The sequence below is a fragment of the Bos grunniens genome, chromosome 6, assembly GCF_055505025.1.
Source record: "Bos grunniens cultivar Pamir isolate PY7600 chromosome 6, Bosgru_T2T1.0, whole genome shotgun sequence".
Taxonomy (NCBI): Eukaryota; Metazoa; Chordata; class Mammalia; order Artiodactyla; family Bovidae; genus Bos; species Bos grunniens.
This window is the reverse complement of record NC_141170.1, coordinates 58,392,799-58,415,092: the sequence shown is the minus strand read 5'-3', so window position 1 is coordinate 58,415,092 and position 22,294 is coordinate 58,392,799. Positions and strand designations below refer to the sequence as shown.

General features: G+C 45.5%; 1 protein-coding gene, 1 long non-coding RNA gene and 1 pseudogene across 32 annotated transcripts in view; 1 reads left to right on the top strand and 2 right to left on the bottom strand.

The window, feature by feature from the left end:
• APBB2 (amyloid beta precursor protein binding family B member 2) overlaps window positions 1-16,792 on the bottom strand; it is a 381,591-nt gene extending 364,799 nt beyond the window's left edge. For 26 of the 31 annotated variants that reach the window (XM_086405998.1, XM_086405977.1, XM_086405990.1 and 23 more), the window contains exon 1: window positions 16,655-16,792. The gene's annotated coding sequence lies outside the window, so the exon portion shown is untranslated. The remainder of the gene's footprint in view (window positions 1-16,654) is intronic. The other 5 variants (XM_086405979.1, XM_086406000.1, XM_086405989.1 and 2 more) reach the window with 1 other exon arrangement.
• On the top strand, window positions 15,712-16,767 carry LOC147370769 (uncharacterized; annotated as a pseudogene).
• A 2,689-nt stretch (window positions 16,793-19,481) lies between the features above and the next one.
• On the bottom strand, window positions 19,482-21,785 carry LOC147370767 (uncharacterized). Its single transcript, XR_015165458.1, has 2 exons — window positions 21,651-21,785; window positions 19,482-20,728 (listed from the first exon to the last, which is right to left on the bottom strand). It is a non-coding gene; the product is annotated as an uncharacterized LOC147370767 (long non-coding RNA).
• Between the last annotated feature and the right edge of the window lie 509 nt (window positions 21,786-22,294).

Genomic DNA, 22,294 nt, shown 5'->3' with positions numbered 1-22,294 from the left:
GTTCCCATTTGGTCTCCTTGAAGAAACATCCTTGAAATTCACACTCTTTAGATGAATTAAAAGTGAATACACAATAAGAGATGGGAATACCAGACCACCTGACCTGCCTCTTGAGAAACCTGTATGCAGGTCAGGAAGCAACAGTTAGAACTGGACATGGAACAACAGACTGGTTCCAAATAGGAAAAGGAGTACATCAAGGCTGTATATTGTCACCCTACTTATTTAACGTATATGCAGAATACATCATGAGAAACATTGGGTTGGAAGAAGCACAAGCTAGAATCAAGATTGCCAGGAGAAATATCAATAACCTCAGATATGCAGATGACACCACCCTTATGGCAGAAAGGGAAGAGGAACTAAAAAGCCTCTTGATGAAAGTGAAAGAAGAGAGTGAAAAAGTTGGCTTAAAGCTCAACATTCAGAAAACGAAGATCATGGCATCTGGTCCCATCACTTCATGGCAAATAGATGTGGAAACAGTAGAAACAGTGTCAGACTTTAGTTTTTTGGGCTCCAAAATCACTGCAGATGGTGACTGCAGCCATGAAATTAAGTAAGACGCTTACTCCTTGGAAGGAAAGTTATGACCAACCTAGATAGCATATTGAAAAGCAGAGACATTACTTTGCCAACAAAGGTCTGTCTAGTCAAGGCTATGGTTTTTCCAGTGGTCATGTATGGATGTGAGAGTTGGACTGTGAAGAAAGCTGAACACTGAAGAATTGCTGCTTTTCAACTGTGGTGTTGGAGAAGACTCTTGAGAGTCCCTTGGACTGCAAAGAGATCCAATCAGTCCATTCTAAAGGAGACCAGTGCTGTGTATTCTTTGGAAGGATGATGCTAAAGCTGAAACTCCAGTACTTTGGCCACCTCATGCAAAGAGTTGACTCATTGGAAAAGACTCTGATGCTGGGAGGGATTGGGGGCAGGAGGAAAAGGGGACGACAGAGGATGAGATGGCTGGATGGCATCACCGACTCAATGGACGTGAGTTTGAGTGAACTCCGGGAGTTGGTGATGGACAGGGAGGCCTGGTGTGCTGCGATTCATGGGGTCGCAAAGAATCGAACATGACTGAGCGACTGAACTGAACTGAACTGAACACAAGAACTACGTTTCCCTTTTAACTCATTGTTAAAAGGATATATTCAAAGAGCCAACTCATTGGAAAAGACCCTGATGCTGGAAAACATTGAGGGCAGGAGGAGAAGGCAGCAACAGAGGATGAGATGGTTGGATGGCATCACCAACTCCATGCACATGAGTTTGAGCAAACTCCAAGAGATGGTGAAGGACAGGAAAGCCTGTTTGCTGTAGTCCATGGGGTTCCAGGGTCAGAGATTACTTAGTGACTGAACAACAACAAAAGGATATAAAAACACTAAGAATGGCTAGGGAAGAATTAAGAGTAAGCCAGCAAAGCCACCCCCAACTTTATGAAATCTCTACTTGTTTCTATTCATTCTCTCAAAATTTTTCACTCTATGCAAATAAAATGTTTAAAACTGCATCACACTAGGTATACTCCATCTTTAATTTAACCATCTATCAAAAAGATATATCTCTAAGCATTTCAAAAGCTAGTTTTCAAGGTCAACACTGAAGGTAAAGCAAATGTGATTTCATGAAAATATGTATCCACCAAGCTCTCCAATGGAAAGAAACTGTTTGGGGCATGCTAATACCACACTGCTTAATAGTTGGTGCTGCAAAAAGAAAGCAACACCTTTATAAATGTTCATAAAAAAATCATTTAAATGTTAAGCAAAAAGATATATAAACTCTGAATGAGCCATCCATCCCACTGTTCTCTCTCTCAATGGAAAACAGCACAACAGCATCTAATGAAAATCTTGTTTCCTTTACAAGAAATAAAGATAATAATGCTACAAATCAACACTTTCCCCTATTGTCTATTTTTATTGGTTTTTCTTGCAAGCCACATGTTCTTAGAACAAAAGAGGAAAAAAAGACAAAATTCAATAAAATGCCACATCTTATTTTTGCTTATTTCTGCTTGCAGCTTGTAAAATATATACATAACAGCAGGATCTAGTACCAGTAACGGAAAATGATTTAAGCTAAAATAAAACTCAAGTCAGCAGGAGATGGCTTTGATCGGGGGACCATTATACGTAAGTTGATGGAATGCAAGACTTCCTTTATTTATTTTAGTACAAATAACCTCAAGTCCTGGAAAAAAAGACATTTTTAGAAAATGACACTGACCCAGTTGCTGAGTCTCATGAATAAGAGTGGTGAGCCTTACTTCTGTTGCAGCGCTGCTCATACATTTTCTGCTCAAAGCATTGGAATCCATTTAATTCAAATGTGGGAGTTTCTTCTCCCTGAATTTTAGGATAATGGGTGGTTGAAGACATGGAGATCCTGACCACAGAAATTGTGCTCAGATGCTCAGTGGTGTCTGGCTCTTTGCCACTCCATGGACTGTAGCCTGCCAGGCTCCTCTGTCCATGGGATTCTCCAGGCAAGAATACTGGAGCACATTGCCATTTCCTTCTCCAGGGGATCTTCCAGACCCAAGGATCGAACCTACGTCTCCTGCTTTTCCCACATTGGCAGGTGGATTCTTGACCACTTCCCAGCGCCACCTGGGAAGCCTGACCATAGTAATGGTATCCAACGAGACCGGTCACACTCAATTTCCCATCCCGTTTAGGGAAAGCACCAGTGCCAAGAAAAGAGCACCCTGACCCGGGGGACCCAAAAGCACCAATTCCCAGAACTAAAAGGAATCCCCAGGGACTCCCAGCCCTAATTCTCCTCACGTTCCAGGAGGTTCCTTCCTTGGAGGGAGGAAGGAACTTTCTCCTTTCCTTGGAGGGAGGAAGGGCTCTTTCATCTACATCTGCAGCTTCTTTTAACCCTCTTCTCAGTGAAGTATTACTGCATCTCTCTGGGAGTCTCCCCAAATATAGAAAAGTCAGCAACATGGGACAGGGGCCTTTCCCCACCCCTGGCAACAGAACCAAATGCTCTTTTACTCTGAATTATGCTATCTACACTAATATCCTTTCAAAAGACTCACTCTGGGCTCTCCCTCTAATGAAAATTTTCAGTGAGCTCGCCCCACCTAGTTCTTTTCCTGGCCTCTGTGCCAAACTAGAACCATAAACATGATTGGAGAATAAAACTCTCCAAAAAGATGGACCTAGTCCATCTTCCCTGACTTCAGGGAGGACCAAAACTAAACATACCTCAACAGAAAAATAATCCAAAAGCCAGTATTTTTTTAAGTTGGAATTAAGATTCCAACATGTCAGTAAAAACCCAGGTCAAGGTTAACCAAGTCGTGACCCCAAATTTCTTTTTCTCATACCAAATGCTCAGCCTTAGCAACTCCAACTGGTCACTCCTCTCTCTCCTTCCACCTGAGGTCAGCTGACCTCTAGGACAACGTCTCGATACCCAAAAGAAAACAGAATGAAGTCGTAATTTGAACAACGAAGGTAAAAAACCACTCTCCATTAGCCAGTTCCTCCCCTAAATGCACCAAACGAGCAACAATCTCTCAGGCTCAAAATGCCATTTATCTCTGGACCCAAGACAGGGGGACTGATCTACTGATCAGGCATGAGGAAAATCAATAAAAGAAATCCTGTCCCAACTGAAGATCCTGCATATGTGAGTGCTCAATCATGTCCAACTCTGCGACCTCATGAATTGTAGCCAGCCATGCTTCTCTGTTCATGAGATTTCCCAGGTAAGAACATTGGCGTGGGTTAACTTCCCTTCCTTCAGGGGATCTTCCTGACCCAGGGATCAAACCCGTGTCTCCTGCGTCTCCTGCACTGGCATGAACGTGAAAGTTGCTCAGTCCTGTCCAACTCTTTGTGACCCCATGGACTATACAGTCCATGAAATTCTCCAGGCCAGAATACTGGCGTGGGTAGCCTTTCCCTTCTCCAGGGGATCTTCCCCATGCACATATGACTTGTGCATTGGCAGGCGGATTTGTTACCACTAAGCCATCCTGTAGTCCTCTACAAGGATGAGAAAGTGTTGATGAGCGATGAGAAACAGGGAGTAGAAAGGAAGCAGAGAGAAATCTGCCTCACATGAAACATTCCTTCAGGTGCATGCAAAGCAGAACCTTACAGCAGGCTGTTTAAGGTGCACACCAAGAAACACCTGTTCAGAAGAGGCTGTGCAAATGTACCCACAGGCAAGTGCTGGGTTAAAGAAAGCTAACAAATTTCTTTTCAGCAGGAATTCTCGAGTATGCTGATGAGTAGGTACATACAAGTTTCTGAATTTAACACAGAAGCCTTTATTCACAATGATTTATGGTTTATTCCAATGATTCAGGTTTCCAATCACTTTGAGAAACACTGCTTTAGAGGCTGTGGAACCAAGGCAAGCTAGAGCTGAGGCCTGAATGAGCAGAAAAAATAATAAGGCAACATCAATATAGTTTTTGGATGTTAGGAGCATTAGGGCTCCTTGAAGAGCTTTTTATTGTTGGGGGGATATATTCCTTGATTATTTTTTTTAATTGGTTTATTTAGTTTCAAGTGTATGGCAAAGTGTTTACATAGATATGTATTCTTTTTCAGATTCTTTTCCACTGCAGGTTATCACAAGATACTGAATATAGTTTCCTAAATTGTTTTTGTTTATCTATTTTCTGTTAATCCAGAACTCCTTACTTCTCCTCCTCCCCACCCCACCCTCCATCACCAAAGAGATGTTTTAAAGTGAGGCTCTCTGCACCATTCTCCTGGCCTGAAATTGCTCATCTCCATGATTCTGACCCTGATAGCTCAGTTGGTGAAGAATCTGCCTGCCATGCAGGAGACCCAGGTTCAATTCCTGGGTTGGGAAGATCCCCTGGAGAAGGGATAGATTACTCACTCCAGTATTCGAGGGCTTCCCTGGTGGCACAGCTGGTACAGAATCCACCTGCAATGTGGGAGACCTGGGTTCAATTCCTGGGTCGGGAAGATCCCCTGGAGAAGGGATAGGCTACCCACTCCAGTATTCTGGCCTGGAGAATTCCATGGACTGTATAATCCATGGGGTCGCAAAGAGTCGGACATGACTGAGCGATTTTCACTCATGATCCTGCCATGACCATGACTTAGTAGTCACCCATTAGGGCCACTTGATCAAAAGGAGCCCACTAGGATTCTACATCACATTACCCATCTCTATTATTTCACAGAGCCCCCCGCAAAGGCAGCAGAGAATGTTTTAATCATTGCCATACCCTTAGGCCCCACCGGCACACAGTAAGTGCTTAATAAACATTTGCAGAATGAATGAGGAAGTGAAGTATTCTGGCTATCCCTCCCTCTGGCTTGGAGAAATGATGAAACATCTGGTTATATTTAATTTCAGTTCAATATGATTTATTAGTTCAAATAGAGAGGCCACGCTTATGCTGTGGTTGCAAAATTAAATATATCTCCATTTCCTGTGGACACATGTTTTCATTCTGAGCCACGATAAGAAAACAATGTACTTTTGAGTCATTCTAGAAACAACAATGAGTTTAAACTGAGCCCCTTCCCAAGACCTCTCTAGAATTTAAACACAAAAATCACAAAAGTTAATCAGCTTTTACATTAACACATACCAACCCCATTAACATCATGCTGTAAGTCTATACCATCATATCTGGGGATAAACTCTCAACTAGCTGCTGAAAATGTCCTGGGGCATATTTACCAATGACAACACTCTTATTCACTCACATCCTCATTCTTTGACAAATGTTACTTGAGTACCCAGGACTTCTGAAACACCGGGAACACGAAAATGGAGAAGTCACAGTGCTGTCCCTCAAGGACTTGAAGACCAGAAGAGGATCCAGGGAAGTAAATGGATACAATTCTGTGTGGTAACAATGGTGGGCTGTAAGTGGGGGTGAGGAGCTCACTGTGGGAGCCAGAAAAGCCAGTTGCCCTGTCCTGGGTACACCAGTGGTCTTCCAAGTGTGGGCCCCAGACCAGCAGAATCAGCATCTCCTGGGAAGCTGTTAGAAGTACAGACTTTCATCAGGCTACACCACAGGCCTGCGGGATCAGAAGCCCTGCCGTGGGGCCGGCCCTGTGCGCTGTAACATGCCCGCAGGCTACTGACTCGCACTGAGGTGCACGATGATTAAACTACTTCCTGAAAGGGTTACAAAAGTCAAGCAGGTAAAGAACAGACAGACGGTAAGGATGGTTGCAGGCGATGGGAACAGGATAAAGGGCCAGAGAAAACCTGGCATCTATAAAAAACCATGAGGCTTGAGCTCAGAGCATGAGATGGAGAGCACAGGAGACCATGAAGTGGAGCAGGTGTGGCACCAAGGGGCCAGGGCTTCACCCTGAGGGCCACGAGGAGCCCCTGCGGAATAGAATGAACATGCCCAGACCTGCAGACTTCAAAAGATCACCTTGGAGGCAGTGTTGAGAACAAGGAGGAGTGCCAGAGGAGGAGTTGCAGATTCCTAGGTGAGAGGTGACTAGCAATGGTAACACACACTCTCAGAAACAGCAGGCTCTGTGTGGGAGCCGGGGATCAGGAACGCCTTACTCTGCTGCACAGATGGAGGGACCGGGTGTGCAGTGGGACAGATGGAGCACCCCTTCTCCTGGGAGGTGGTGCCTGACACACACCCCACACCCCAGCAGAGCAGGTGCTTGTCAGGGAAGCACTGAGCACTTCTCCCAGGAGCACACATCACATTTTATGTACCTATTCTTTAGCTGTCAGAGTCAGTGGCCATCGTGGTCAGTTTCCACATGCATCATTTGGAACAGCGCCCAGTGCTTGAGAAGCCAAACTGAATGAATGGACAAGCCAGGAGGCCACTGAGAGGCCACTGCTCTTACTCAGCGGAAAGAGGACTGTGTCGTGGGGAAGGAATTAGAAAGCTGTATCAATTGAACTTAATTTTTCTCTAGTCTGTTGATACCATTCAAAACACTAAATGAAAACCTTTACAAGTCAATCACCTTATAAAAATTCAACAGTTTTTGATCTGTTGCATAGTCCACAGGGCTTCCCTGGTGGCTCAGATGATAAAGAATCTGCCTGCAATGCAGGAGACCTGGGTTAGGAAGATCCCTGGGTTAGGAAGATCCCCTGGAGAAGGCTACCCACTCCAGTATTCTTGCCTGGAGAATTCCATGGACAGAGGAGCCTGGTAGGCTTACAGTCCATGGGGTCACAAAGAGTCAGACAAGACTGAGCAACTAACACACACACACAGAGTTCACAAGCTCACCTACCTGTCGAAAGTCAGAAACGACCATGAAGTCAGAAGCACACTTGCAAGTGAAAATATTGATATGACAAAGCTCCAGGTCACAGACAGACTGCCACCTAATTGAGACAACAAGTCTGCTTTGTTTTCAGAATAACTCTGCAAAGCCCCAAAGTATAGGACAGAGACATTTCAAAGCCCGCTGAGACAGACTGAATGTTTGCTTTGATTTTTAGAAATGATTTCCAGCAGGCAGATAATGTTGTGACCCAATTACAGGGTATTTTGGAAACAGCAGGCACCTAACTTGGGGGTGGAGCTGGTGGGCGTAGCGGGAAGAGTTACTGAGCAGGCAGTACCGCCTGCCTCTGAATCCTGCACAGAATTTTATAGAGAAGGGAGCTGTGACAATCAGAAGCAATGCAACTTCTCCCTTGACCTGCTTCCCGTTTTCTCACCATTCCCAGAATAGACAGAGCTAAGGAAAGTCGTAAGTATATTTCTCAGCCCTCTAGGGGGAAGGTTCATGAAGGGCAGAAATTCAAGTCCCTGGGGGAAAAAAATGGATGAAAGGCAAAGTCCTAGCATCAAGAAGTGGAAACAGTGGAAAATAAAACTCACAGACAAAAAGGAAGCAGAGAAACAACAACAATGGCCAGTTCTTACTCCATGCATACTGACAGGTGGCACACAAGCTCAGCTATAAGGTCTTACTAGAGACTGAGTGCTGTTTTCTTGTTTGGTTGGTTTGGGTTTTGGGGGGGTTGTTTTGTTTTGACCTCAGCATGCATCTTGCAGGATCTCAGTTTCCCAACCAAGGACTGAACCCAGGCATGGCAGTGAAAGCGCCGAATCCTAACTCTTAGACCACGAGGGAACTCCCCCAAGTATTGTTGTAAGCCCTTATTATATTCATGAAACCCTCATAACAACCATGTTCTGGGGAAGCTGAGGCACTGTGTAAGTCTGTGGTCCAACTGTGCTGTCCAAGATTATACGGTTATGGAACCGTAGAGCAGTACTGGGATGCTGAGAGTCAAACCACCAAACCTCAACTGCCTCCCCACAGGGCTCTCCTGAGCACGCACTGCAGGATACTTACCAGCATCCTTGGCCTCCACCCACTTGATGCCAGTCATACAGCTTTGACAATCATGACAATCAAAAATGTCTCCAGGAGTATTGCCAACGTCCCCCCCCCCGGCCCCGGCCCCCACCGAGAACCACAGCTATAGAGATTTGAAAGGCCAAATCTCTAGGTCCTTTATAGAAGCAATAGCAAACACCAGCTGTTGGATAGAAGAAGCAGGCTACCACACTTCCACTAAACCAACGTAAAATGGAAAAGGAGACAGCTGAAGGACTTTCTATAGCAGTGAGTTTTACTATAGTCCTTTGCCATGGCTCCTAGAAAGCCTGTAAGGTCTTCCTGTTCTCCCTTCTCCCCTCACTCAGAGCCTCACAAATGCCTCTACTGAAGCACCTTATAATGACACTCCAGGACATTCCTGTCTTCCTGAACACTTTGCACTGTACCTGGCGCCAAGTCTGTATTCAATAAACATTTGCTGAACAAAGGCATGGACAAACGAAGCCAAGGTTTCTGGGTGTCCCTAAATGATTGCATGTCTGTCTTCACTAGGGATCTCGAAAAGGTATAAACAAATAAAGTTTGGTTAGCGGAGAGGATGAGAGGTTCTGGTCAAAATCTGAGGTTGAATCAGTGCTTTTCAAAGTATCTACACCCCTCTCAGTTCACTTTAAGTCCAGGCTATGCGTCAGTTCTGTTCAGAACTTCAGCTGTATTTGTTCACTGGGGAACGAACTCAAGAAATCTAACTCATACTAAGGAAATTCTACTTATTCATATTATAACTTGTGCTGATACACAGTCTGCCAAGCAAACAGAGATACTCATTACTGCAGGGCCACTGACTGACTCTATTGCCCAAAACAAAGGTCTACTTGGGAAACCAGATGCAGATCAGAAGGTAAGAACAGAGCTATCAGCCAGCAGCAAGCAGGATGCTCCCAAGAAGGAAGGCACACCCACCACCCTCTCTCCAGCAGCCAGAAGTCTCAAGTCAGCCCTGGGGCTGCTTGGAAAGGCCCTGAAATCCTCAGGTTCCTCCAGTCATCAAAGGCCTTGTCACCCCAACACTGCCCCTGATTGACATGTGACAACTGATCAGATTCGGGGGCATTTTATTTACAACAGAAATATCCTTGACCAGAGTTTTCCCAGAGAGATTCAACACAGCAACCCTTAGATTCAGACATATTTAGAAATTAGATTTGGATTTTTCTACTATTCAATGTGTGTTCAGATGAAAGAAACGCACATGAGGCCACCATCTGGAGGCAATGGCTCCATCACTAAGTATGCAGATTCAGGTTAGCGGGATTCTATAAATGGATGAAAGGTGAAATTTTCATCTTCTTCCCAAAGGCTGAATCTAGGAAAGTTTCATGTTGTGGTGGAAAAAATAATGCAGGCTTTGTTTAGGGCCTGGGCAAGTCCTTTAAAGTTTCTGAACCCGGTTTACTCACCTATAAAAAGGGAAAAAAGAAGATACCCCAAAAAACGAAGTGAAGTGTTTCCTATATAGCACCAGGCAGAATTCACCCTTGATGAATGTTACTTCTTCACCTCCTCATTCCTCAGCAGCCCACACACTCCTCTGGGGTGACAGCAGTTGCAAGGCAAGCATTACTGCTCACTATGTTGCCTTTGGGCTTCCCAGCTGGTGCTAGTGGTAAAGAATCCACCTGCCAATGCAGGAGACACAAGAGACACAGGTTCAATTCCTGTATCGGGAATTTCCCCTGGAGAAGGACATGGCAACCCACTCCAGTATTCCTGTCTACAGAATCCCATGGACAGAAGAGGCTGGTAGACTACAGTCCATTGGGTTTCAAAAGAGTCAGACACAACTAAACACATGCATGTATACACATGCAGCCTTTAGTGAAAAGGCCCTCAGTTTCCTAATCTCTAAAATGGGAACAGCACTACAGTATTCTGTAAGAATTAAATAGGGTAACAGCTAAAACAAGCTCTTTGCACAGAGTTCCACAATAATATATTATTAAGACCAGTGAGATCCAAATATTACTAAGTACAGATTTTAAAGTATTATCTGAAAAGTAATTATTTTCTTAAGCCACTATTTAAAACTCAGAAGTAATATGTGTTTTTTTCCTCACCTCCCACCCTCCTGTCAGCTACTCACACTAAAGGTGAACAATCCCAATTCCATGAGCAAATTATCCATAAACCTTCTCCAGCGATTCATCGAGGCTCACGTGGAGGGCATGATACTGAAGAGGTGCAAACCAAGCCGGCTATAACACCACTTCCAGTTCTACGGCTGTAACTCCAACAGCATTTCCTAGAATCACCAATCCTGAATTGTTAGAGCATGCCATTTGGGCAGAAAGAAGTCTGCATGCAAAAAAACAAACACCACAATCTGTCATTCTGAGGCCCTGCCTGCTAAAATTCACATTTCAGTCACTTGTCCTTTCTGCTCTCTCAGAACCTCATCTTTCATCTTGGCACTTTCCTTGTCATTCTTGGGCTATAATTCAAAAATACTTGCTGATTCCCAGAGCACTTTCGAAATTAACTTCTTCTCAGCTCCTAGGACCTTGAGTCTGTACCAATGATTCCACATTCCTGGAAGGCCCCATCAGCTCACCCACAAGCTCCAGTGTGTCTTGGCCTCCACTAGTCAACTTGATCCTGAGGGCAGAGCTCCCTACATCTCAGGCCCAGATTCCCAGACTTATCAATTTCATGGATGATTAAGCTGCCAAATAAAAATATTCCCATCAGTTCAGAATGGCATAATCTCAGAGAAAAGGACAGATCTTCTCAGTTGAACACACTTGGAAAATACTCACTATATGGTCATCATTATCACTCGGATAAGGAGAGTGGAAACCTCACCAACAGACAACAGCCCTAGCGCTGTGACGTGCATACGGTAGACACTCCACTAACTAAACTCTTACTCACAGGGCAGCAGTTTGGGAAACGCTACACTCCATACCACCAGTCATGCCAAGGCTTCCTTCTTCAACAACAGCGTTGCCTTCGCTCTATGGAGCTCTGTAAGTTCTCCCCAACCTCATCCTCCTAAGTGCATACTTCTCCCAGCCCGGTTCCAAAAGTGCATTCTTTTTACTCAACTTGAAAAGGAAAAATCAAAACAAAACCGCTCTGCCTCCTACTTCAAGCATTCCTGAAGCATACTTTCCGAGAGAGTTACACTTCAAAAACTTTAGTTATAACCTAGCAGATAAAATTTTGTAAGACTTCCACAAGCGGCAAAGGACAGAATGGTTCACTTTATTTATAACAACTACCAAATAATTAACAAACAATAAAGGAAAACCTTAATTCATATTCCATACCATTCATTTTTTCCATGTTATCTTTCCAGGGCTGTCCATATGAATCTACACATTTTACATACCAATAAATAATATGCTGTGACTTTTTCCTGATTACAAAAATAATGCCTGTCCTAGCATTTGTTCAATATTTAGAGGACCAGGTAAAATATTATGAAAAAGAGATTATGTTGAGAGGGAATGTCTCCTGTAACTCTACACCCTATGCCCCCTCATACCTTGAAACAGACCAAGGCTTCTTACTTCTTGCCAAGTTGTGATGACTTGACTTTCTACCCCCCGCCCCCCCCCGTACTGCCTCTCTTCCAGCTCTCATCTGGTGTTTGCAGTTCCTGCCCTACTCCTACCACAGGCCCAGCAGCCCTGGAGCCTAGTTATGATCAGAAGCACTAGATCTACCATCTACTTATTATCACTTATTTAAATCTGGAGAAGGCAATGGCACCCCATTCCAGTACTCTTGCCTGGAAAATCCCATGGATGGAGGAGCCTGGTAGGCTGCAGTCCATGGGGTTGCTAAGAGTTGGACACGACTGAGCGACTTCACTTTCACTTTTCACTTTCATGCATTGGAGAAGGCAATGACAACCCACTCCAGTGTTCTTGCCTGGAGAATCCAGGGACGGGGGAGCCTGGTGGGCTGCCGTCTATGGGGTTACACAGAGTCTGACACGACTGAAGTGACTTAGCAACAGCAGCAGCAACAACTCTGGCTTCCCTTCACCTGCCTCACTTAAAGGTTAATGAGGCTGAGTTTTGAGAGCATATTAAAAGCGAAGTACATTACAAACATCAAATTAGATAGGTTTCCTTCGACCCATCACAGATTATAAAAAAAAAAAAGTTGATGTAGGTACATTTGGACAGCCATCATTCCTGGTACTACAGCATGGGCATCTGCTCAGTACAGTGATGGTGCTAACATGAAATGATAATGATCAGTTTATTCCAGAGACCGAGGGCTGCAACTCTGATCAAAGGCTAAAGAGACAAGGCAGGGACATGGGAAAAGTTTGCCCAAAGTTCATATAGGTGCCCTGGCAACCAAGGCACAGGATAGTCTCCTCTAAAGCCCCTGAAGAGGCTTATTCCTTAGACCACCTGCACGCCCTGGAGCAGAATCTCTTCAGAAGATGCTGTAAAACAATTTCAAATACCTAAAGTGCTCTACCCAAATCTAATTATTACCTTTTCTCCTACCTCAACTGCAGCCCAACAGAGTTAATTTTATGACAATCATTCTTTGACAAACAAAAACTAGAAGGGATGTAAGAAATGGGCAACAAAATGAAGGGCATTCCACACAGTAGGCTTCCCTGGTGGCTCAGTGATAAAGAATCCTCCTGCCAATGCAGGGGACCTGGGTTCAATCCCTGGGTTTGGAATATACCCTGGAGAAGGGAATGGCTACCCACCACAGTTACCTGGAGAATTTCATGGACAGAGGAGCCCGACAGGCTACCGTCCATGGGGTCCCAAAAAGTTGGACACAACTTAGCAACTGAACAACAATTCCATAAAGCAGGACAGCCCAGACTTAGTGAAACAAAATCAGCTTCATCTAAGGCTTCACCTGTAGTCCTCCTTTTCAAATGGTTGCATCACAGGCCCCTGGACTGGGACCTGAAGGCTCAAAAGACACCATGAGGGTGCCTTCTACTGCAACACCATCATTTTACAGATGGGAAAACTGAGTTTCCCAAGGTCACACAGTAAATTTAAGTAGCAGACAACCCTGGCCCAGAAGGCAAGTCTTGGGATTCCCTGGCTGGTGGTCTTTTTGTGAAATGCCACTAGACATTTACTATGGAGCATCTGTCACTCTGACAAACTACTTCACACCATCAACACGTAACAACATGCAGAGTATGCATTGTGCTTAGTCACTCAGTTGTGTCTGACTCTTTGTGACTCCATGGACTGTAGGCCTCCAGATTCCTCTGTCCATGGGATTCTCCAGGCAAGAATACTGGAGTGGGTTACCATGCCCTCCTCCAGGGGATCTTCCTAACCCAGGGATCAAACCCAGGTCTCTTGCATTGTGGGCAGATTCTTTACCACCTGAGCTACCAGGGAAGACCAAGAATAATGGAGTGGGTAGCCTATTCCTTCTCCAGGGGAACTTCCCCACCCAGGAATCGAACCAGGGTCTCCTGCATTGCAGGAGGATTCTTTACTAGCTAAGCTACCCAGGAAGCCCCAGAATATGCGCTAATAACATGTAAAATTAAAATGGGTAATCTGGGCATATCTTCCTTACATTCATTTGTTAGTAGTACAACTCTTTTGAAAATAAATGAACATAAAAAAAGTTTTTAAATCTGAATAGAAGCTTCTTAAAAACATTCAAATCATTCTGAAGACATGCTGTTCCAATCAAATCTAATTCCAAATAACAAATCAAATATGTCTTACAAGAGAATGCTTATTGAATAATAAAAGCAGTTAAACACAGTCTTATATAAAATAAAACTCGGAAGTTCTACTGCTTTACAAGCAATGAACTGTCCACCTCCTCAGAGGGATTTTCTTGGGAAGCTGACATTTATGTCAGAGATAACAACGTATAAGATGTGTAAGAGTCTGAATATCAGACTTGACACATAGTAATGAACAAATGCTACTTTCCTTAACTTGGGAGAGGAAAATAAGCATCGCCCTCATAAGCAGTAATATCTTCTTACAATACTTTTCTAAAAGTCTGTCCTGTGCCCATGAAAAGTGTAAGGGGCTATACTAAATCAGGGTGCTGAATATTTTAAAACTGAAGAAGGTATTCAGACAACATCCCATTTCTTTTAAGAGACAAATTTAGATATCCTAAAATCAGGATAATCAACATAATACTGTTCCAATACAATGGCAAGCCTCCCAGTATTCCTGCTGTAACAAAAAAAGAAAAAAAAATTGATTTTTGTTGTTTCTCTGGTGGCAGGGAAAAAAAAAGTCATCAAACTTTGAAACATGACATAAAAAGAGTAACAGTTTTAAAATATTTTATCTTTGTACATGCGGATTCTTCCACTATTTAGCCGATTTTTCTTAAATGATTTTGTAGTCAGGATTTTTATTACTCCAGTTAACTGTAAGAAGTCAGTCTTTTCAACTTCAGCTCCTGCGTTTTTCCACTAGCACTTTACAAAAGTTTCAGAAAATGGGACTGTGCTGGCTCCATGCAGGTGAATTACTTAGTTAACTGTATTAACATCCTTTTGAAGAGAGAATGAAAGAAACATTTCTTCCCTTTCCAGTTCCCTGGAAAAGGATCTTAACTTTAGAATTTCTTCTCAAACGCTCTGAGCAAATATCTAGACCGACCCCAGCCAATGGAGTCCCTGAGTGATTTTTTGAGGTCATATAATTAGCCAATGACCAAAGGACAGCTACTGAGATCTGCATCTGTTATCCCCAGGTGCTCTGCCTGCCAGCCCACTGCACTCTACCGCCACCTGTGTTCTCTCAGCATTCCAGACGCCCCCCACCCCAACCCTGAGGCTCCTCATCCTCTTAACAAATGTCACCCTTTCAAAACTGCCATTTCTAGGACTCTGCAAGTTACCATAAACAACTGCTCAACAAATATTGCTTCCAAGCTACAAACTGAAAACACCACAATGTGGCTTCATAAAGAAACCCCCCTTCCTGAACGCCCAGCTACCCGAATGCACTCTTAATTATCATGGCCATTTGAGGACAAGATGTGAAAAATAAATTCATGACAAGAAAAATAAACCAAAGACTTAAGAGCCCCCAATCCAGAACAACAGATCAGGATGCCACTGTTTGCTTTTTAAATCAGTGAAATATTAAAACAAAGAACAAACCAATGCCAACCTCACAAAGTTTCCCCATTTCTTGGAATTCAGATATGATTGCTGGCATCATTTTAAGAGAATCCTTTGAGTATTTTACCTAAGTCATCAGGCACAATGTAAAGCCAGTGACTGAGGGACTTCTAATCAAAACGGAGCCGAGTCTTGTCTGAGCTTCTGACACTGACCTTATTCTCCTCTCAGTGTTTGGCCCTCCCCAACCACTCAATCCATCCAAAACAGTCTGGGACAGTCATGGCTCTAAACTGCCCTGAACTTGACCACAAAACGGCCACAACTCTGTCTGATTTCTTCAATGGTTTTTGCTTTTTTTTAATTCAGGCCCTGCGGTCCTTCGACCCTTAGCCCCTGACCCCTCAGTTCTAGATCTCTTCGCCGATGTCAAGATCACCTTTGATTGTTTCTATGGCACTCCGCATCCCTCCTCCGTCCAGCAATGTGTTCAACACACAAATGTCATTTCTAGGGTTCAACCCTCCATTCTGTCCGGCGGGCAGCAAAGTGGATTTCAGGATCAGCTTCCCTGATTCGGTCCCCTTCGCACAGCCATTTTCTAGTTAAAATGCTCCCTGCCTCCGAGAGGGAAATGAACTTTTCCCCCTTTGATCTCCCAGCGGCTAGGCTCTGAACCCCCTAGAATCCATCCCGGTCTTCAACTCCCGGCAGGAGTGCGCTGCCGCTGGTGGAGGGAGAGCCCAGCCGCACAGCGGAGGCCGGTGCCAAGGCAAGGGGGTGTGCGCTCTTCCCCGCCGGCTCCCACCCTCGCTTTTTCCCCTCCGCAGCCCCCCCGGCGCACCCCCTCCCACCCTGTCTCCCCAGCCTCAGGCCCTGCCAAGCCCCGGCTGCCGAGGGAAAGAGGGCGCCGAGAAGCCAAAGGGATGGAGTCAAGGAGTGAGCCCGCAATCGCCGTGCCACCCGGCCCTGCGGCACGGGAGCGGGACACACGAGACTCCGCAGCGAACGCCTGCTGCAGATGCTGTGGCAGCTGCTGCAGCTGTGGCTGCGGCTGGGCGAGTGGCAGTGGCCGCGCTGCCCTCGGGGCCGCGAGGAGAGGAGCAGCCGCCCGGGCTACGCGCCGCCACTAGCCCCACGCCGCTGCGGCTGATCGAGTCTCTCCCCAGCACTCCCGGGCCGCCCCGGGATCCAGAGTAAAAGCAAGGAAGAAAGCTGTGCTCACCGGCAGTACGCGGCGCTCGCCTCGGCTCCGGCGCCCGGCAGCTCTGCTCCAGTCTCGCCCTGCCGGGAGCGTCAGGATCAGCTGCGGGAGCAGCGCACGAGCTTCCTACTTGAGACCAGGACGGGCTCCGGCGACTGAGCATGCCCAGTGCCGCTCCGCCAGTCCCGCGCAGGGAGCGGCGCCGGCGAGATTCCACTTCTCCAGGCTTTGGCGGCGGCTGCGCGGAGAGGCTGGAGGGGCCTGACCGGGCGGGGGCCGATCCCGAGAAAGGCGGGGCCGGGGGCGGGGGCCGAGGAGGAGGGGGCGGGCCGCGCTCCTAGTGCGACCCCTGCAGGCAGAGCCTTCGGGGCCTTTCGAACTCACAGTCCCCTAATCATCCGAGAAGATGGCAAGGAGACAAGGCGGGCCAGAACGTCGAGACCCAACGCGAGGTAGCCCGGCATCCCCTCCTTGTGGCTCGGTGTCTGTCTGCACCAAAAGGCAGTTGGGTAACCTTATCCCTGGCTAGTCTTTTCTCCCACACGTCTGCATCCCCTTATAACGGGAAAATGTCCTCAGATGAGAGCTGCCCACGCCCATCCAGCTGCAACTTTGTGGGCGAGACCTTCTCCTTCCTTCTGCCTCCTTATCTAGAAACCCAGGCATATGGCGCGTGAACACACACACACCATTTCTCCATGTGAAAATCACAGCAAGAGCACCTCAAGGGAGGAACACACCTGCAAGAGAGGGAAAGCATAATCTCCCTTTCCCCTCCAGGAATATTAACTAAAACTCAGACGAGCAAGATCCTGATAAGAAAGAATACCAAGTAGCAATCAGTTTTTTGCCCCCAGACACTGAATAACATCCCCAAAGCATCTTTAGGATTGCTCTTCAACAGTGCAGTGATTGTCAGACTTGAGCCTCCATCAGAATATCCTGAGTGTTTATGGAAACTCAGATTACTTAACAGAATCTCGGAATGGGTAGGTCTGTGGTGCGCCCAAGCCTCTGTACCTTTAACGGCTTCCGAGGTGATGCTGGTCTGAAGACCACGCTTTGGGAACTACTGCTCCACACATACACAAAAGTCTTTCTTACCTCCTTTCTTATCTCCCTCAGGAGGACTATGCTAAAAGTAATTGACTAATAACTACAAGGTAATGGCTGCTCCTGTCATCCTCTTCCCTAAACCTCCACAATGCAGTCCTTCAAACAGCAAACTCACTGGTCCCTATTCTTCATGAGAGGACTCTATGTGGTTGGGGCCCGCATTACTTTTTTCCTTCAACATCATGAATTTACTGAGGACCCACAAAATCTTACAGTTAGCTTAGGGATAGCCGTGAATAAAAAAGCCCAGACCCCTGCTTTCATAGAGCTTAGACCAGCGAGGTGGACAGAAATCCATTAAACAATTACTCAAAAATGTCATTTCAAACCCGAAGAGTGCTAGGAGGGAAATCTACTAGGTGTGTAGTAAAGGGTATATAATGGGACCCTGATGCAGTCTAGAATGGGGTTGGGAGAAATGAGTAGTGGAGGAAAGCTGCCTTGCGGAATAGGAGTTTCTGGCATTTGCGCCCCCAAACCTCTCCCATAAACACTTTCCCTCAGACCAATCTGGAGGCCAACAATTAATGTCACTCCTTCCGCAAAAGAAAAACAATATTGCCGCCAAGAATTCCCTATAAATCCATGGACGTGCTCATCCTCGGGGCTGTCTCTGAAACCCCCACGTTCTGCCTATGGAGTTCGTGCACCACACAGGTAGTCGACGGTCGCGGTGTAACCCACTTTGGGAAAATGCGGAAAGCTCTCTAGTTCGAGTCTACGTCCTTCTGGTCTAAGGAAGAGAGGAAATCAGCCCAAGACCACTCCGCCCATCAACAGGGGACCACCATCAGCCTTCCAGGCAGATCCTCTTTCCGCAGGTACTCTATTCCCTCGGACTCAGCTCCCCGCGGCTCCCCGGATACCCATCCCTGCCATCCCCTCTTTCGGGGATCCCAGAGCGGTAATCTCCGTCCACCCCTCCGGGATCGATCTCCTCCAGAACGAGAGGAAAACCCGCGGTGGAGCCCTCGGCGGCGGGGCGGGGCGGGGCGACGCACGCAGGCGCAGTGGCCGCCAGGTTGGGCCAAGGAGGCGCCCTGCTCCACACCTGATGCAATCAGCCTTCCGGAAACGGGCCCAGTGGCCACGCTCGCGCAGGAAACGCTCCTGCGCCCTCACCCGGCCGCTGTGTCCCGGGCCCGGCTTCCGAGCCTCCTGGCCATTTGGCTTCGCCCCGGGTAGAGGGCGACATTCGGCGACCCGCAGGGGACCTGCAGAAGTTGGGAAATCACCGCCAGAAAAAGCAAAATCTCTGGCTGCCCTAATAGTGACGTGGAAACGGCCACCGAACGCTCGCTCCGTAGCTGCAGGAGGAAATTCCCTTAATTGTGTATATCCAGAGAGGATAGGCGGGGTGGAAAAGTGGAGGGGAGCTTTTAACCTTGCTTGGTTGCTTCTTTCGTCCGCCTCTCAACACATTTTCTTTCTCCCTCATGGAAAGGAACGTTTATAGTAATAGCCGTTTTCAGGCAATAAGGAGAGAAGTCCCTGACCGCCAGCCCTGCCACCCCCATCTTACTTGGTGTGTAACAGCACGTTAGCTCTGCTACATAAAGCCTTCCACCATGCATTTTGTAAATAATTGGTTTCTCTATGTATCATCATTTCAGTTTACTAAGAAAATCATTTTTTGTTTCACCACCTCGTGCAATTTTGGTATCTATTGTGAGCGGACTTTTTTTTTTTTTTTCTTCATGCTGACTCGCCAGTGAATTGTTTTTCAAGGAAATGAAGTATTCCAAAAGCATGTTTATAAAAGCATGGAAGTAAAAATTACCTCTGTAAGTCATTTAAGACTTTAAGGGGGAAGAAAAGGCAGATACAAGGAATTTTAGTTGGAAGGATACTTAGATCATTCTAGAATCAAGTCAGGATCAATTTTTAGATGTTACAGAGGACCTCTCTGTGGTCCAAAGAGGTAAATGATTTTTCCTTACTTAACAAACTACTCAGCAGAACTAAGGTTACAAAGTACAAAATCAGTGGCAACAAAAGACATCCTATTACTTATTCCTGCTTCTGAAGTCATTGGTCTTTAAATAGTCCTTGATGTATCCAACCACTGTACAATCTATCCAACTACTTTTAAGATAACCAGAAACTAGGCATTCAGTTCAGTTCAGTTCAGTCGCTCAGTAGTATCTGACTCTTGGTGACCCCATGAATTGCAGCAGGCCAGGCCTCCCTGTCCATCACCAACTCCCAGAGTTCACTCAAACTCATGTCCATCGAGTCGGTGATGCCATCCAGCCATCTCATCCTCTGTCATCCCCTTCTCCTCCTGCCCCCAATCCCTCCCAGCATCAGGGTCTTTTCCAATGAGTCAAGTCTTCGCATGAGGTGGCCAAAGTACTGGAGTTTCGGCTTCAGCATCATCCTTCCAAAGAACACCCAGGGCTGATCTCCTTTAGAATGGACTGGTTGGATCTCCTTGCAGTCCAAGGGACTCTCAAGAGTCTTCTCCAACACCACAGTTCAAAAGCATCAATTCTTCGGCACTTAGCTTTCTTCACAGTCCAACTCTCACATCCATACATGACCACAGGAAAAACCATAGCCTTGACTAGACGGACCTTTGTTGGCAAAGTAATATATCTGCTTTTCAATATGCTATCTAGGTTGGTCACAACTTTCCTTCCAAGGAGTAAGCGTCTTACTTAATTTCATGGCTGCAGTCACCATCTGTAGTGATTTTGGAGCCCCAAAAAATAAAGTCTGACACTCTTTCCATTGTTTCCCCATCTATTTTTCATGAAGTGATGGGACCAGATGCCATGATCTTCGATTTCTGAATGTTGAGCTTTAAGCCAACCTTTTCACTCTCCTCTTTCACTTTCATCAAGAGGCTTTTTAGTTCCTCTTCCCTTTCTGCCATAAGGGTGGTGTCATCTGCATATCTGAGGTTATTGATATTTCTCCTGGCAATCTTGATTCCAGCTTGTGCTTCTTCCAGCCCAGCGTTTCTCATGATATACTCTGCATAGAAGTTAAATAACTAGGCATTAAATACTTCAATTACAGTGGTATGAAATTCTTCAGAACTTCCAAACATCAAGAAATCTTTTGAGTCAACATTTACAGCTTCTAGTAGCTTCACTTGATCATGTGGTTTATGAAAAATTGAGGTTAAGCAAAGGGAATTTTAATGATCACAACAAAATATCAGAGTTAAGATTTTCCACTGTACTGATTTAAAATATTTTATCAAAACAAATCAAAGTGAAATACAAAAATAGTTGCAAAATTCATACACTACAATAAGAATTTTTCAGAACCATATCTACCTTTTTATCTTGATGAATGTGTATTTCTTTTTTGGAATGTTCTGACATTTAGAGATCTGGGAAAACACCTTCACTTATGCAAAAATAGAGTCAAGTAAATGTCAAAACACAGAGGTGCAAAGTACAAACTCATCACAATAAGGTACTAGTTACAGAAGAGCCAGCCTTAACTGGGTGCTAAACCAGGGCCCGATACAGCTAAGGGTTTTACATAGGTTATATAACTTAATTCACAATTACCCCCTGAGTTAGGTACTTATTATCCTTGTGTTACAGGTAGTAAAAATGAAGTCTGAGAATGTGAAGTAACTAACACAAGACACAACAAATCAATTCAATGGCAGAATTTCAGTTTGAACCCAGGTGTTTGCCTAGAGCTTGAGCTTAAATAACACTCTATACAGAAAAATGTAAATACAGAGAAAATGATTGTGATTTTTGTCTCATACAGGAGAAGAGAAATTCCTTGGCAGTCCAGTTCAGTCGTTGGTTAGGACTCTGCACTTTCACTGCCAAGGGGGGTTCAGTCCCTGGTAGGGGTATTAAGACAGCCACAGGCTGTGAGGTACAGCAAAAAAAGGGAAACAAAAGAAGAGGTGGACTATTACACTTACTCTCTTTTCAAAGATGAGTTGGTAAAATTAACCGGTCTGCGTTAGGATGGAGCCCTTTCTTAATTAATGAGTTATAGTCCCCCGTCTTAGGACCAGCCTGTGTGCTTGCGTGCTGTGTGCTGTGCTGTGCTTGGCCGCTCAGTCGTGTCTGGCTCTGCAACCCCATGGACTGTAGCTGACCGGGTTTCTCTGTCCATGGGATTCCCCAGGCAAGAATACTGGAGTGGGTTGCCATGCCTGCCCTCCAGGGGATCTTTCCAACCCAGGGATCAAACTCCAATCTCTTTTTCTCTCCTTCATTGGCAGGTGGGTTCTCTACCACTGGTGCCACCTGGGAAGCCCAGGACCAATCTTCCTCACAGACAGAAAGCAGATAATCTAATACCTAATGATTTGGGGGTGTTACCAACACGGCCTCTCCTCTGACGAACTACCTTCATGTGTAGCTGGTTCCTCTAGTCCTAAATTATACAATATGGTCATTACTAACCACATATGCTTTTTTAATTTATAGTAATTAAAATTAGAATTAAAATTTCAGTTCCTTAGTCATATTAGCCCCATTTCCAATGCTCGATAGCAGTGTGGGCTAATGGCTACAGTATTGGACAGTGCATGAAATATTTCCATCGCTGCAGAAAATG